The 15245-nt window shown below is 34.1% G+C and overlaps 1 protein-coding gene across 10 annotated transcripts in view; it reads left to right on the top strand.

Annotated features, from left to right (window-relative positions):
* ATP8B (ATPase phospholipid transporting 8B) overlaps positions 1–15245 on the top strand; it is a 73928-nt gene that overhangs the window by 25040 nt on the left and 33643 nt on the right. For 2 of the 10 annotated variants that reach the window (XM_033350363.2, XM_033350361.2), the window contains exon 1: positions 4483–6180. The exons of 2 other annotated variants lie outside the window; for them this stretch is intronic. The gene's annotated coding sequence lies outside the window, so the exon portion shown is untranslated. Of the gene's footprint in view, positions 1–4478; positions 6181–15245 lie in introns of those variants that run through there. 6 more of the 10 variants (XM_033350358.2, XM_076627744.1, XM_033350365.2 and 3 more) reach the window with 5 other exon arrangements.

The following is a 15245-nucleotide window of genomic DNA, read 5'->3' as shown; positions in this document are numbered from 1 at the left end:
TGGTAACTGGTGGTACAAGCGGAAAGGGGGTGATTCTACGCGAAAAAAGAAGTCGAAAATATAGAATAAAGATTTTTTTTAATTCTTTTTTTTTTAATTTTTCCATCGAGACAACGATCTACGGTGAAATCCGTTATAACGAGACGTGATAAAGTGCACGCGTACCGAGCGAAAATTCAAAGTCGATTTTCTCGAAAACAAAGCCTCAAGCGAAAAATTTTTATTCTATATTTTCGACTTCTTTTTTCGCGTAGAATTACCCCTTTTCTGCTTGTACCACCAGTTACCAACCACCCTGTATATTATATGTAACATGTGTACATTATTTTGCTTAAGAACGTGAAACTATTTTTTATTATTATCTGTCTCGTTTAGTATTTATCAAGTTAGCTTAAGTAAATGCAGTAATAATTGTTTTCCTGTCTTAATACATCAACGATCTGAAACGTATTATTGCTTTCTAACGTGTCCTACGATCAAAATACGATCAGCTCATTGATCAGCTTTATAGTCAAAAAGCAGAGAGAAAAGCGATGGTGTTACAAACACTTTTTTTTTAATTCACCGTAGAATTTCTCACTATTTATATAATCTTCTTACAGCAAAATGAACTTGTTCTTAATTACTAATTTCTTGAGAACTGAGTGTCGATCGCGTACCTATGTAATCAAAGTAAGCAAACGATAAAAGAAATGTAGTTAATCAGTTTCGCTACTGAGAGCCTCAAATGTTGCTCGGTTTTCCAACACTCTCTATACAATCAAGTCCGTAAAATTGGCTAAATTACCAAACAGCGTTTGACAATTATGTTCTCCGCGAGCGTATCGCGTTTCAAAGAAGATACACGAAATTTCCGCGATATTTCATCGTGTCAGAAAATTGTTTTAATAATAGCTGACGAACCGTGTCGCTTGAGAAAGAAGCCCAATAAAGTGTCATCCATATTTTCGTCGTCTGATTGAATGAAATAATTTTACGTTGACAGACGAACAGAATAGTATCGTGTCGTCGGGCGATGATGTATTATTGGGTTTGGCGTGTCCACGCCTGACGTAAGCTCAAGCGTAAAGTCAGAAGTGAGGGCCACGCCGACGATGGCACGTTTCGTCGAACTTTTCATTAGTTCGTCACGCGATCTTCCTGGCCCTTCAGTTATTCGTAAATATTACTCTTAATATCGACTACTACGACACTAGTTCTGGCTTTTCAATGTACATATAATTGAAAAAAGCCCAGGATGTTCAGAACTACGCTTGAATAGGTTGATGATAGTTCGGAGAATGAAAAGTTGATTTAAGATACTCCGATGAATTTGATAGTAGGTTTTTTTCAGTAGATGCAATTTGTTTAATTAATATCGATGAAAGATTTCATAATTGGGATAGGACTAAATTAACCCGCACTGCTGTTAATATGGTTGGTAATTTAAAATTCAACTCATGGTCTAGTATTTACGTAAAACAAATTCATTAGCAAATAGCGCTTCTTCGTAAAACACATATTTTATTTTAAAATCTAATCAGCGAGATATTAATTATCGTGATGTTAATTACTGTGTTATTTAACATGATTCGATACTCAAGAACGTATAGATAAGAAAGATAAAATTACATAGCGACGAAGATATTTCTTTTCATAAATTTTGCCTTAAACGAGAAACAATTGTTTGGCATCAAATCTCTATGTAAATTCACATTGACGCGATTATATATATATATTATATATATATACATATTTATATAAAAATTCGTCTAGTCATTCTTGGTTGATAGTCATTTACGTTTCTTGTTGCTCTTTTCTTCCCGTGATTTACGACAAGAAAATCTTCTGTGAAAACACACGTGTTGGACAGATAACCAACGTTAGCCCTACTCAGCTCATTCGTGCTTAAATCGCGCAATATCGTTGCTAATTACTGATATCAATACGCGCAACTCTTAATATTGTAAGAATTAGAACAATTAAGAAATATTAGTTGAACCTTAAAATTCGTTATACCTTTAAAATGAATTATTTATAATTTACAATATTTAGCGCGCTTGAAACTTACTGATTTTTGTTAATATCGCGTGGAGAATATGTTTCGTATCGTTTCGTAAAAATATGTGCGATGTATTTCAAGCAATAAAATATACTTGTAGGAAAAAATTGATACCTCCTGCGATGTAACATTTATTCAAACCTTAGGTGTAAAGCAATTTTTATAGTAATTTTTATGTAATTTAGAATAATGAATCCAATTAGCAATTCATAAAATTTTGTAAAATATTTCATCTCCGTCTGCTCGTTGTACAGTTGAATATCTTTTACTCTTTGGCGTTCGATGTAAAATTAAAAAAAAAAAAAAAAATAGAAAAACTGTGGACATTGAACACGTGAATGATCTACCGTAGATCAATCGATGCGATAATTGCTTCACAAACTTTATAAGTACGTGTTCAACCGATTAATAGAAAAGAAAACAAAACAGGTTCTTTCGCATCGTGAATTTTCATATGATACCATTCGATAAACAGTGATTCTTTCTCAGAAATGTGTAAATGAATTTTGCGTGTGCAGACCTTGTGGTATTTATGGTCCAAGACGGACATAAGGTCGGCCAGAAGTATTGATTGGTCACAGATAAGATAAAGACAGAAATATTTTAAAAATTTGTTGCATTTAACGTGAATCAAAAATTGTTGATAAATTTTTAATATCGTGATATTAATTTGATAATATGATAATAGTTTACGTTGAATCACTTAGGACGAAAAAGTTGGAAAAGTGACGCAATATTCATAATTTCGAGGAACTCGTTTAACGTCGGTTTAGTCCCATCGTCACAGTGTGATGTGACATTTCTTATTTCCTCTCCTCGTTGCGCGTCGTCACATGACGCACGGTTATTACATTCGACGATAAGAAATTTTCACAGGCGAATATTTATTGACACATGACATATCCCAACAATTTAGGACAATAGTACTCGAAAATGTCGTAACGTGGCATTTCTAAAATGTCAGTGCCGCTATTAACAGCCTTGTTCAGAAATGGTCTCGCGAGCATTGCGAACCATTGTTATCTATTTAGAAGGTGTTAGAAGAGCTTGATGCGTGTCCTAATTTCCACTATTTGTAGTACAAATACATATATCTTTGAGAAGAATGTACAGTAGCTCACTGGAGTATTCGAACATTTATAGAAACCTTTCGTAGACACGTATATCATGTTTGTGATACGAAACATCTTGAAATTTCATTAGCACAGTAACGAAACCTTTATCATCATAATTATAGAACGTTATCAGCGTAATTGTACAGTTATGTTCCATTACTACGTAGTAAATTTATATTTACGAACTTAATTTTTAGAAAGGTAATTTAAAAAATGCAACCTAGGTAGACGATTGTGTTTGTGACGATTGTTTTATTTACAAAATAATATGATATTTTTGCATATTATATGTGTATATTCTGTGTAATTTTCCACCTTCAGATTTTCCACAAATGCATAAAAATCCATGCAACAACATACAACACGGTGGTAGCGCTAATGAAATTTCAAAATGCTTTAGATGACACACATAGTGTATACGTGAAAGTTCTCTATTAATATTCGAATACTTTTGTCAACTATTGTGTATGTTCGAGTCGAAAGAAGAAATATTCATTTCTTCGTGTAGAAAGTTTCTGCCCATTTTAATAAAAATGTAACAGAAACTGATAAATGGTAATTTCATAGTTTTATGAATATTGATCGTAAACATTGATTGTTGAGTTGTTAGAGGACATTCGCAGAATACAATCTACTTAACATAATGCGCGATATGTACGAGAATAACACAAGTTCTTCGCGGAAGCACATCCTCATTAGGTCGGTGACTGAGCTCGACTGAAAGTAACTGCGATTACGCTTTCGGAGTCCCATGGAGAACGCAATCGAAATACTTTTGTTCTTGGATTATCGAGGTCACGCGTGATTACTCATTCTCATGCCTTTCTTTCACGCGAAGTTATTTTGAATTCAGATTAGTAACTAATCGATGACACGAGTTAATGTCATTTATTAGCATTCCGTTTGTTCGGTGATTTTTATTACGAAGTTAATTATAATACAGAAAATTTATTCCGGCCTTTTATGCAATTATTATCTTTTCTGTTATTGAAGTTAGTTGAAATTGCGTTAGAAGATCTCTAAAAGTATATACTCGGTTTTGAAATCTTCCAAAGTCATCTAACCTTACGCTTTTTACGATCTTTAAACTTTGTATAGGCTAAAACCAAACGTAATATTCTTTCAAGAAGCTTGTTTATGTTTATGTATACGTTTTATTTGAATATAAAACGGTATTAACACACTATAAAACCATTATACAGCTACATTCTATATAAGTAAAAAATAAGAAAGAAGATTCATATTCGATTAAAAATCTGTTTTTACTGGAAATAAAAAATATATTCAAATATACGACACTACGGTCATATGTTACGTTAATACGGTAAATCACATCATATCGGTGGAACATCGGAAACATCTGCGAGTCCTTCAACGTGAAACGAAACGCTGTCCACATCGAGAAGAGAAACAATACTCGACTAAACGAGCAAAAGATGAGAACAATTAAATTTCCATTTAGTAACTCGACATATAAAATTCATCTATTTTTAAAGAACAAATTAAAAAAAAGATATCTTGAATTATTACTAAAAGTTTGCACTTGTCCTAGCAAATTTTTCTATTTCTTCCTCGGAAAAAAGAAAAAAAAAAAAAAGAGAAAGGAACGAAAAGAATAAGAAACAGGATGAGAATCATATACGACATATTTATATAATCGCGCGATGTTTTCGATGTAACAAATAATATTTTCTTGATAAACGAGAAAGAGAAAGAAAAATAAAAGCTCTGATTAAAAACGTTGCGTGTCGTTTGAACTTTCGTGTTTTCCTGTGGGTAGAACGGCGTCGTGGTATCCCCACCTACAGAAGCTTTTTCCTCGATCGAGGCGCGCACCGATGGGGAAATGCCGCTTCGCCGTTTTGCTCGTCAGTCGAGAATGGCGTAAGCTTCCGACCGGACGGCCTTTCTGATCGGTGTACACGCTAGAACGTTTCTCATTCTTCGTGATCCACGAGACACCGGAGGATCGGTATCGCGAAACGTGAGTTTACATCCTCGAGTTGTTCTCCTACGATCATTTCCTTCGTTTTCTTTCATTTTTTCATCGACGAATGAAAGTTGCCAGTTAAACGTGCTCGATTTTACCAAGTGCCTCTCTTTGTTACATTCCGTCAAGTTACACGCGGCTGATCAAATACAAAAGCATTTACTTGTTAAATAAAAAACAGAAACAGCATAACCGTCACAAAGTGGAAGATTCGTACAGTGACACAGAGTGCCTGTTATTTTAACTCTCCGATCACTTCAGTTTCCAAAGCTGAAACTTTTGCGAATTCGCGGGAACGCCGACGAACCTCGTGGCCAAGTTTGATAATTATCAGTGACAGCAACGAGTGTGAAATCGCTGGAGAATAACTCGTTTCTATCTGCAAAGATTGGAAGAAATAGATAAACCGAGTGATCGTGGACGACCGGTTAAAATTGAACGCAAGGTCGACCGTGTGCCTCGAAAGTTATTTTTTTAAACGGTCGTCGAACTTGTGTATTTCTCGGCTTCTTCGATCGTTTTCGTTCGAAGGAACTGCGTCGATAAAAATCGAGATTCCCCACGGTTGAAGAAGATTGAAAAGATCGTTGATGGAATTGGTTCAGTTTTCGAGCAACGTAGTTTCGAAAGTCGTGATTTCGTTGCCGCTCAACTCCTTGAATCTACCTAGGGGAAGGTGGTCGATCGCTACGAAGGATTTCTCGCAACCTTGACCCACTGGGATCAATTCGTTGTTACGATTATAAGACACGTTGGACGAACTATGCTTCGGATCGAAGCCTTATAGATATTTTTCGCCGATGAGAAAATATGGTTTTTTTAATCTGAACGGTGAACAGTTCAGCAACATTTTTAAAGTGTTCCCTCGACGAACAATGTTTCCGTGCTGGTTGGACACGATCTTCGTGGTTGTCGAGGTATAAGTTTGGAACTGAAAATTTATATACGTTTTTGGTTTTATGGTGACAAAAGGTGAAAACGTCAGAACGTGTGATTTCTACTATGCGAAGACATGAATTCTGGTGCTCTTCAAGGTATTCTTTATTTCATGTTATATGCTGATAATTATTGGTTAGCTGTTATCTATAATTTTAATTCACGTGCTACGTTCGTGCTTCGATCTTAATTATTTGAAGTCCGAGCTGCGCTTACATATGACTGGTTCAGAAGCCACATTGATCAATTCCATAAATTGAAACATAACATAAAAAATAACGCTACAAACACTGTCTCTTCGGTTTACCTTAAAATTTACCATTATTTGTGTCATCTTACGACGAATGGATATACGAGAGCGTCGTTTGTTTCTTGAGACCCAAATGTTCATTGTACATATGTAATGAAGAAATTAATAAAAAGTGGAGTTGATTGATCTGACTTGCGAGAGGTTCCTATTTCTATCGAATTAAATCTTATCATGAAAAAATATGATTCGCACAATATCGACAACGTGGAATCACAAAGGACTAAATATCCAATTAATTAAATTATGTGTTTAATTATTATTTTTGTTTTCGATCGTGTAATCTATTTTAATGTCCCAGCGTCCCCTTTAATTTGTCTCGCCACTGAATAAATTCCCGGTGACATTCGCGAATCATCGCGTACGATAATCTCAACAATTTGTCAGGATCAATATCTCCGACGGGGTGGAGAGGCACTAAAAAAGAGTTCATTGTAACACGCGATCGATGAGAGAAACGTTAACACATCGCACTCCTCGGCCGATCTCGTGTTAAGCGACATGGCCGATTAAATGCTGGACATTTATTTTCATTGCTCTTGTACCGTAATCGTGAATAATAATTCACCGAAATAAGTAGCGATCCACGGATATCACCAATTAGAATAAATACGATCAAGTTCGAATAAAACAGATTAAACTGTGTATACAAGAACAAAATGCGTTAACTGTATAAACAAAATGTGTACGAGCATTTATGGAACATTTCAATTTACAATTCTTTAAGTATTTACCTTACGCGTGATTTTTTTAAGGCAACACGTGGTTACCGATGTTTGTAACGAAATTTGAGAAAAATTTAAAAATAACGTACAATGATATCAGCGTTCTACAAAATTGTACGGGACGTTCGAAAATAGATGAGTATAATTTCGAGGATCTGTATATGGTGTGATGTATTGTATAATGTAACGTTTTTTTTATGGTGGCTCTTCATCATTTATCGGCGAGTAGTATAATAATTTTTTCGGATTTTTATAAATAATCCTCTGTCGACCTCGTCTCGAGTAAACAATGGAACTACAAATTTTTCGAATAATCGAATAAAAGAGGAACGTGAAAAGATTGAGAAGAAAAAAACGATGTAGCCAGAACGATCGTGGATCACTGTTGAAAAATACGATAAATTCGAGTAAAAGTAGACAGTGTATAGATACGGTTGGCAATCGGCCAATCGTGATATCATGAATGTATGCATCATGCGTACTGGCTGTGTTTTCCAAATGAGCTTCCGTCATACGGAGGGAATACTTTTGTTTCGCGATGAAACTGGTAAAACATTTGCTGCTAAGGCAAGCGTATTTTCATTTTATACCATTTCGGTCTTGATTTTAATAACTATTTCTTCGCTTACAATTCGTATATCGTAATCGTATATTAAAGATACAAATGTGCATGGAATACATATAACATGCAAAGATATATAAAATATCCCAAGTAAAGCGTTCTTCACAATATTTTATAAATAAAACAATTTTCTAGGTTCTATTTTTTTTTAATCCTATTATTCTCATTTCATCGCCTGTTCTTCGTCTTTGTATCTTCTCGAATGTCTTCTTTTCAAATTCTGAAATATCGTGAATGGAAACATCTTTATTCGTGAAAGGTGTGAAGTGGGTTTGCTACAAAAGTAATAAAGTCAAATTTAAATATATATCGAAATATAAATTTCATTTTGCTTCATGTTAATCATACACATATATTCACATATATAGCCAATGAGAACAGATGGGTCAATTACAATACATTCGTCAGAATACGCGAATTTGCGTAAATATCTGTAGTCTACTTATAAGAAACGAAAGAAAGATCAAATTACCAGACATTTTCCAATTACGTGATTAATCACGGAAACTATAAATAGACTTACATCAGGCTCTCCATCCAACGCACTGTTATTTTTTTTCTCGTTTTAAACGAAGCGCGTTGATCGTATTAAATCGCAATAATAAAATATCATTTCCATTAGAGAAGTTTAGAATGGTTATTCATCCATCATGTAGAAGGAAGTGAGTCACCTAACTATCGACACATCTTCTGAAATGTTTTCTTCGTTGGCCATTCTTCGTTGTTTCTGCACACTCGTTAAGTTGCTTCTTCCATTATCTCTACTTCCCCTTCTGTTTCCAACCCTCTGGAAACGTCTTGTATGGCGTAGCAAAATATACTCTACTCGTTGGTGGTTTCCTCTTGTTCAACTCTGCTGCCCCTCGTTTTTTCGGGAACAGTGCGTGAAAAAGATTGGAGTACAAAAGCGAGAAATCGCGAACCGCGTCGAGATCAATTTCAGACCATTCGTCTCCCAACCAGAAATTATTTCTGGCCCGACAGTTGCAAAATCGGGCAATATCAACTCGGGATCATGGTCGTTCTAGGCATATTAGTCATTTATACCAGCGCTTGAAGATGTTACGATCAATTGTACGTGCTGAATTACTAGAACACGCGTCTGATTCGTCAGATACACATTGTTGTTTTATTGGTTTTATGATCTGGTCAACGCAAATTCTTCTAGTTGCCACTTCTTGTGCAAGTTTCAATTTTTTTGTGGACTCTGAGTTAAACGAAATCGTATTCAAAAAACAGAATCATAAAATTATACATGTTTCTTAGCTCTTGATTCCGACGAAAGAATAGAGGAATGTTGGTCTTCTGGTTTGATAGAGTTATGATTTGTTTCAACGAAAAGCTTATATCTAAGTTTGTGAGCACAAAATTATAATAATGTTTATAATATCCGGAGCACGACTTACAACTGCACAGAAACAGTTAAATGATTAACGACCATACCTGTCATTATTCTAACTAAAACTTATGTTATCTACGGCGAACTCCAATTAGCGATCCTCGTAGTCCTGTAACTATAACGTAATTATTCTGAAATAATTATACCGTGGTATGTAAATATTGAAAATGCGTTGGTTCTTGCTGTTTGAAAAGTATGAACTTTCGAACTCATTTCTTAAAAATACTACCAATAAGGTGTTAACGAGAAATCTATTTTTTTCTATAGATATATCCTTAACTTTTGTACATTTATTTCGATAGTGTTAAAATATAAAGATTTCAGTGAATCTTTTTTATGTGACCATGTGCAAGTCTCTAAAATTAGAGGTAAAACGTGGAGTGTCGATTCAGCTGTATGCACGCGTCAGCAAACAGGTGGTGGATTCGTTCCTGTGTACGATCGCGTCTTTCATACAATTTTTTTTAAACAAATGGAAGTATATAATTATGATATTCTTATTTATTTATTTCTTTTTTCTTATCAAATAATAGGTCATTTTTTAAAGTAATAATCGAGCTTGATTTTCGAATTTTGCTAAATACTTTCGCTGTATGATAATTACAATATTTTACAATTTTATATTTTATTGAGGGATAGATTTTTCGAAATTTACTACTTTTATCTTACTGTATCAGTACAATAGGAGCTAGTGGTCTTAAATTTTGTTTGAAATTTTATCAGATCACAAATTTTAGGGAGATAGTTTTGGAAATCACTTTTTAAAAATTCATTTAATGGCGAGAATTTTCAGTCTTATGGAGAGGGCGTGGCACTAAAATATCGTATAAAAATTATCGTCATGCGTTTAAGAGATACAGCAACTTTGATCTATACTACAGTGAGAATTTCTATAGCAATGAAAAATTTTATTTGGAAAAACGTAATTCATAATTATTACATATCGTCAAACAAAATAGAGAAATTGATGACAAGGTATCATCGTACCCACTTTGATATGTAGTGAGTGAAAAATTATTAATTTCATAGACCAAATTAACAAGTTTAGATCTAAACAGTACAAATAGATACATAGTCGTTATTTGTAATAATAAAGATATGTTGTAATATAGATAATATGAGATAACTGTTCTTTGTTTAAATCACTAATGGGAAGCGAATATGCGATATGTATTATGGTAATGACTAAATATAAGATAGGCATTGTGACCAAAATAAACGAAAGAAACGGATGGCTGTGTAATCTGCAACATTATCTATTTATTTAATGAATGAAACAAATCTCTGCTCGAATTTCATATTCTTAGTTCACGAAAATATGAACCCTATATGCTATATACACATCCTATAAAGCATCTTATAAATGATAAAAAAATTCATCACAAACAATATTAGTACCTTCAAAATATAGCAGTTTCTCACGTATCAATTCTAAACGTATCAACATGTGCGAGGCTATCTAAAAGATGTTTGCGTAGAACGTCACGTTCGAAACCTCTCGACGAAAAATAAGATACAAAATCTCGCACGATATCTATAAGATTTAAGTTAGCAAGATAACGCAATCGCGAGAATAAGAATACAAAACGCTACAGGAAAGCTCGAAACGATATACATCACACGTAGTGATCAGTGAAAAACTGCTGCTGACACGACGATACATTAATTGCGAAGGGTGAAAGGTAAATTGTTTGAACTTGCGGAGAACGTGGTGGCTGACATGAAGAAGATATAAATTATTGGTCACCTTTTTGAAACGATAAACGATGACTGAGCGTTTACCGAGCGTTAAACGTTATCTCGACTGTTTTACAACCCACAGTGTTTCGCGTTATGATATTTGCAGCGACGTGAGATACCTTTGCTCCTTATCGTCATCAAACATTTGCAGTAAGGCGATGTGCCTTACAGAAATAATACAATTCTTTCTTCCCCCCTTTTATTTGTTTTAGCGACTCGTGTTCGATAAACACCGTGGTTATTCGTCTACGATGACGGGAAATTTGAAGTTCTTGTGTTTCGTTTTATGGCTCGTGTTAGCCTGGCTAGGATTGATAATGTACGAGCAGTGATGGATTATGTGCGTCAACCGAGGAACGTGTATACATATAGTAATTGGTAGATACGATTAATTTTTGCCAACAGCAAAGTTAATTTATGATTAATAAAATTTTTTTAAATTAGTTATTTAATGGGTTATTCTTTTCCTGCGATCTTCGTAGTTACAAATCGAAAACGATTGAACGGAGTATCTGATACGTGTGCTGGAACATTAAAAACCTATGTTCATAAATGCTTTTACACATAAAATATTCGTTGTATGAATTCCAATGATATGGTCATATATATGCATGTACTTATGTACGGAACAGAAAAGGAGAAAATGCAATTAATTATGAAAAAAAAGCAAACTTTATTATAATTTATAATTGTTACATACGGTCTTGAACTCGATCTCACAAAAAGTTATATTTCTCTTGTACACCATGTTTTTGTAGAATGAATTAGAATGTATAAACAGATCGCTACAATAATATAGACTATCGTGTACACGTATTTCGCTTTGCTAAATATACTTCACTACACGAGTACTCGCGTACTAAAAATTGCACGAACTAAAATGCTGACACATTAATACCCGTGCGTTTAAAATACACGTGACACGAAGAACTCTATTTGTTCCAGCTGTTCCTTATCATTTGCCTTTATTATACGATAATTATTTGAATAAAATTATTATTAAAAAATTATTATAAAGTTGATGTCGAATGCTTCTTTTTCTTTTCTTCTCTTCGCATTTTAACGATTGGAACAGGGACGCTGCGCTGTGCCGATTTAAAACAAGAGAGCACTGAAACAGAACTAAATTGATTTCTTTGAGCAAGCGTGAGCTGAAACAACATCGTATATGGTACTGTTGTGTATCTAAATTAACCCCTTGACGACCTCTGTATCTCGTATGGACAGTGCATTTTTCACGTATGTATCGTCTGCATATGCGACTTTTTTATTTCTTCTACTCTCGGTGTAATCTATCGTATGATTTAATTTATCTTTATTGTGACATTACGTTCTTGATCTTCACTGGTCAATATAATCGTTTCTTTGATTACTGTTAGTGTCGTCGTTGTTTATACATAAATCATTTAATATAAATTTCACTTGAAATTTTTCATTGTCACAGATTACATTCGTCGGAGATTAACGTTGCGTTTGATTCCCTGATTAAAGTATCATGCACATACATACTCGAGCTTTCACATGTATGTATATATCGTTGAAAGATGCATTACGATACAAAGAAAAATGTTAGTCTTCTCTATGTTCAATATCTACGAAATTCAATCCTTTTTTAAGGATATATTTTCTTTAAAGTTCTTCTTGATTTTCTATAGCTACTCCTAATTATAAATCATAGGCCAGTTTGATTACAAAACATAAACTAGGAATTAAGTAGTTGTTATTACTGGATGGACTTGTCGTTCAATTAATTAACACAATTTTCATCGTGCATTGACTATGATATCTTAAATTTCAATTATCGCAGTAACTAGCCCATCGATATTTTACGTCGTTCGAATAAATATGAACAGTAGCGTAATGATAACGGTAACTGATAAGCATTATAAATTTGTCTAAGAATAATCTCAATTTTTTTAGCCTCGTGCAAATCATCACTGATTTCTATGTGTTTAAAATAATTCTACATCGAACTTTTACGACTGTATACTTATGCATGGTATAAAAGGTGTACGTATTGTTATACTCGAGTACTTTTTAGTATTACAAATTAAGTCTGTCTGCATCGAACGATTAATCTGAAATTGCTAATTCCTTTATTCGCTCATCTGTATATCGTTAACCTCGTTATCGTGTCGATTTCATCGTCCTTCCCATTTATTCCATTAAATTATATCGGTGTTCGTGGAAATCGTTGACAAATTGGCACACTCTATGATTATGTTTTAGCCACGACCCTATTAAAAACCTATTGATTTTTCGTTATTTCTGTGAAATACGTCAATTCGTACGCGATTTCAAACGTTTGACCACCCAAAGAAAGAGCGTCAGTATTGATCCAACTCCATAATTTCTTATGACTGCTACTAATAATACGTGGCCCTGCAAACTTATTATTTGTTTTAATACGACCAGATTTAAATAATGCAAAGTTGCATACTTCGTACTTAACTTCGAAGGTATACGTAAATTCTTCAAAACTTGACGACGTCTAATCGAAATAATTTTTAGGGATTTCCTTTTGTGTCTTTTTTTTTTTATTGTTAACTCGTAACTCTTGTTATTTCATATTTGAGAAAATTGCTACTGGTTATTTAATCTTTTATTTGTTTACTTTCTACGCTATTTTATAAACATTATATTTGTTTAATAACTTCTTGTTGACGCCTAGATACATATTTCAGATATTCTTTTTTCAATGCACAACTGCAAAGCGGAGTGTCAATGAAAGTGTAGGAATTTTCATCTTTGTCGTAATTTGAAGTTGTACTTATGACGATGTACAACTTAATAACCACAAATGTACGTGCAACTCGCGGTGTTATCTTTTGAAATGATGAAATTCATGTTAGTTTGCCGAGCACTAAGTTAATATTCATAAGTATACCTTTGGAAATTGCAGTTAAGAGAAATATAAAGTTGAAAGTCGTGGAAGAGTAAATTCCTCGTGTTTAGAGTGTCACTCGGCCACGCTAAAATCTGTTGCAACGCTCGCAAAGCCTCAAGTTGCAGATTACATTCCGCACACAGCGTATACGGCGTTAACTCAATTAACATCCCAGGGAGGATAAAGCATACGTTAAACTCTCATTCATGCCGATAGCTAAAACCTTCGAACGTCATCGCAAACAACCTGTGACACGAACATCAAACAAATCCCCGAAATAGCGTACAGACTCGATGTTTCCTCAGAGAGAGCTTCCCTCCACTATCTTTCTAAGCTAATAATTCGATTTCGAACTATTTTCAAAACTAGAGATAAAATTTCAAACGAAGGATTGATATTCGTAACATGAAAGGCGTTAATGTTGTTAATAACACTGAGCTTTTTTTTTATTATGTCGCACAATCGTGTAAAATAGAGTAAAGACGAAAGTTATAATGTCGTAGGTTGTAGGCTAATGACTATAAGTATAAAGAGAGGAATCTATCGATTATAAAATATACGCTATTATATGATATCTATATTTCTTTTCTATTTTTTCAATATATTTATATCTTTTATATTTATATATTTCATACTTTTCATACTTTTATGATACGTATGGCTCGTATTATTATCTCAAAAGATAGTATAATACTACGACAAAATTACACAAATAGATTTATCTAAAAATTATAATCACACGATTATTAACTTATCAATATCTCAATTTTTGTTCAGTTTCGTATCGAGATAGTACGTGCTGTTAGTAACCGAAACTATTAGTGTTTCAATTACGAAATACGAAGTTTTATTTGCAGTTTCTATAACGTGTAATAAAAGCATGTATGAAAGCGGCAAAAAATATTCATTTAAGTAACTTTTGAAACAAGTTGTATTTGATAAATATCTACACCCTTTGAAGGCTTGAACTCCCTACAGTTCTCTTTCATATTAGTTCTACAATAAAGGACGAGTTGCACGCGTAATTTCGTCCTTCTAATGGCTCGCTATAAATAACTACCGTAAAAAGTATTTTTAAACAGCGAAGGGAGGATAAAAATAGGAAGAAAAGCATGAAATTTTCGTGCGAATATTTGCCGTGCATTGTAGAATTTCGGAAATGGGCCGACAAAGGCTACAGTTAAAGGTCGATTAACGTCGCTTTCAGTCGATAGGGTTGTGATTGTTGCGTGTTTGTGAGCCCATAGGATTGCTCCTACAGTACCGTTTTATCGGGGTCACAAATACAGTGGGAATGAAAAATGCTCGTCAATGAAGAACTCTCCATGTAGGTCGACGGTCAGTGTCGCTAGTAGCATGATTTCGCTTTTGTTAATAGCGACAGGTGCGATCCGCTAACGTTACACCTCTGTCACCGTTACAATGTAAAGCTTTTAATATCGAACTCGTCATCCCTTAAACCGATTTTCCGAACGACCGACGC

This window comes from Bombus vancouverensis, chromosome 2 (assembly GCF_051014615.1).
Source record: "Bombus vancouverensis nearcticus chromosome 2, iyBomVanc1_principal, whole genome shotgun sequence".
NCBI classification, from domain to species: domain Eukaryota; kingdom Metazoa; phylum Arthropoda; class Insecta; order Hymenoptera; family Apidae; genus Bombus; species Bombus vancouverensis.
The sequence above is the reverse complement of the archived record's forward strand: the minus strand, read 5'-3'. Positions and strand labels throughout refer to the sequence as shown.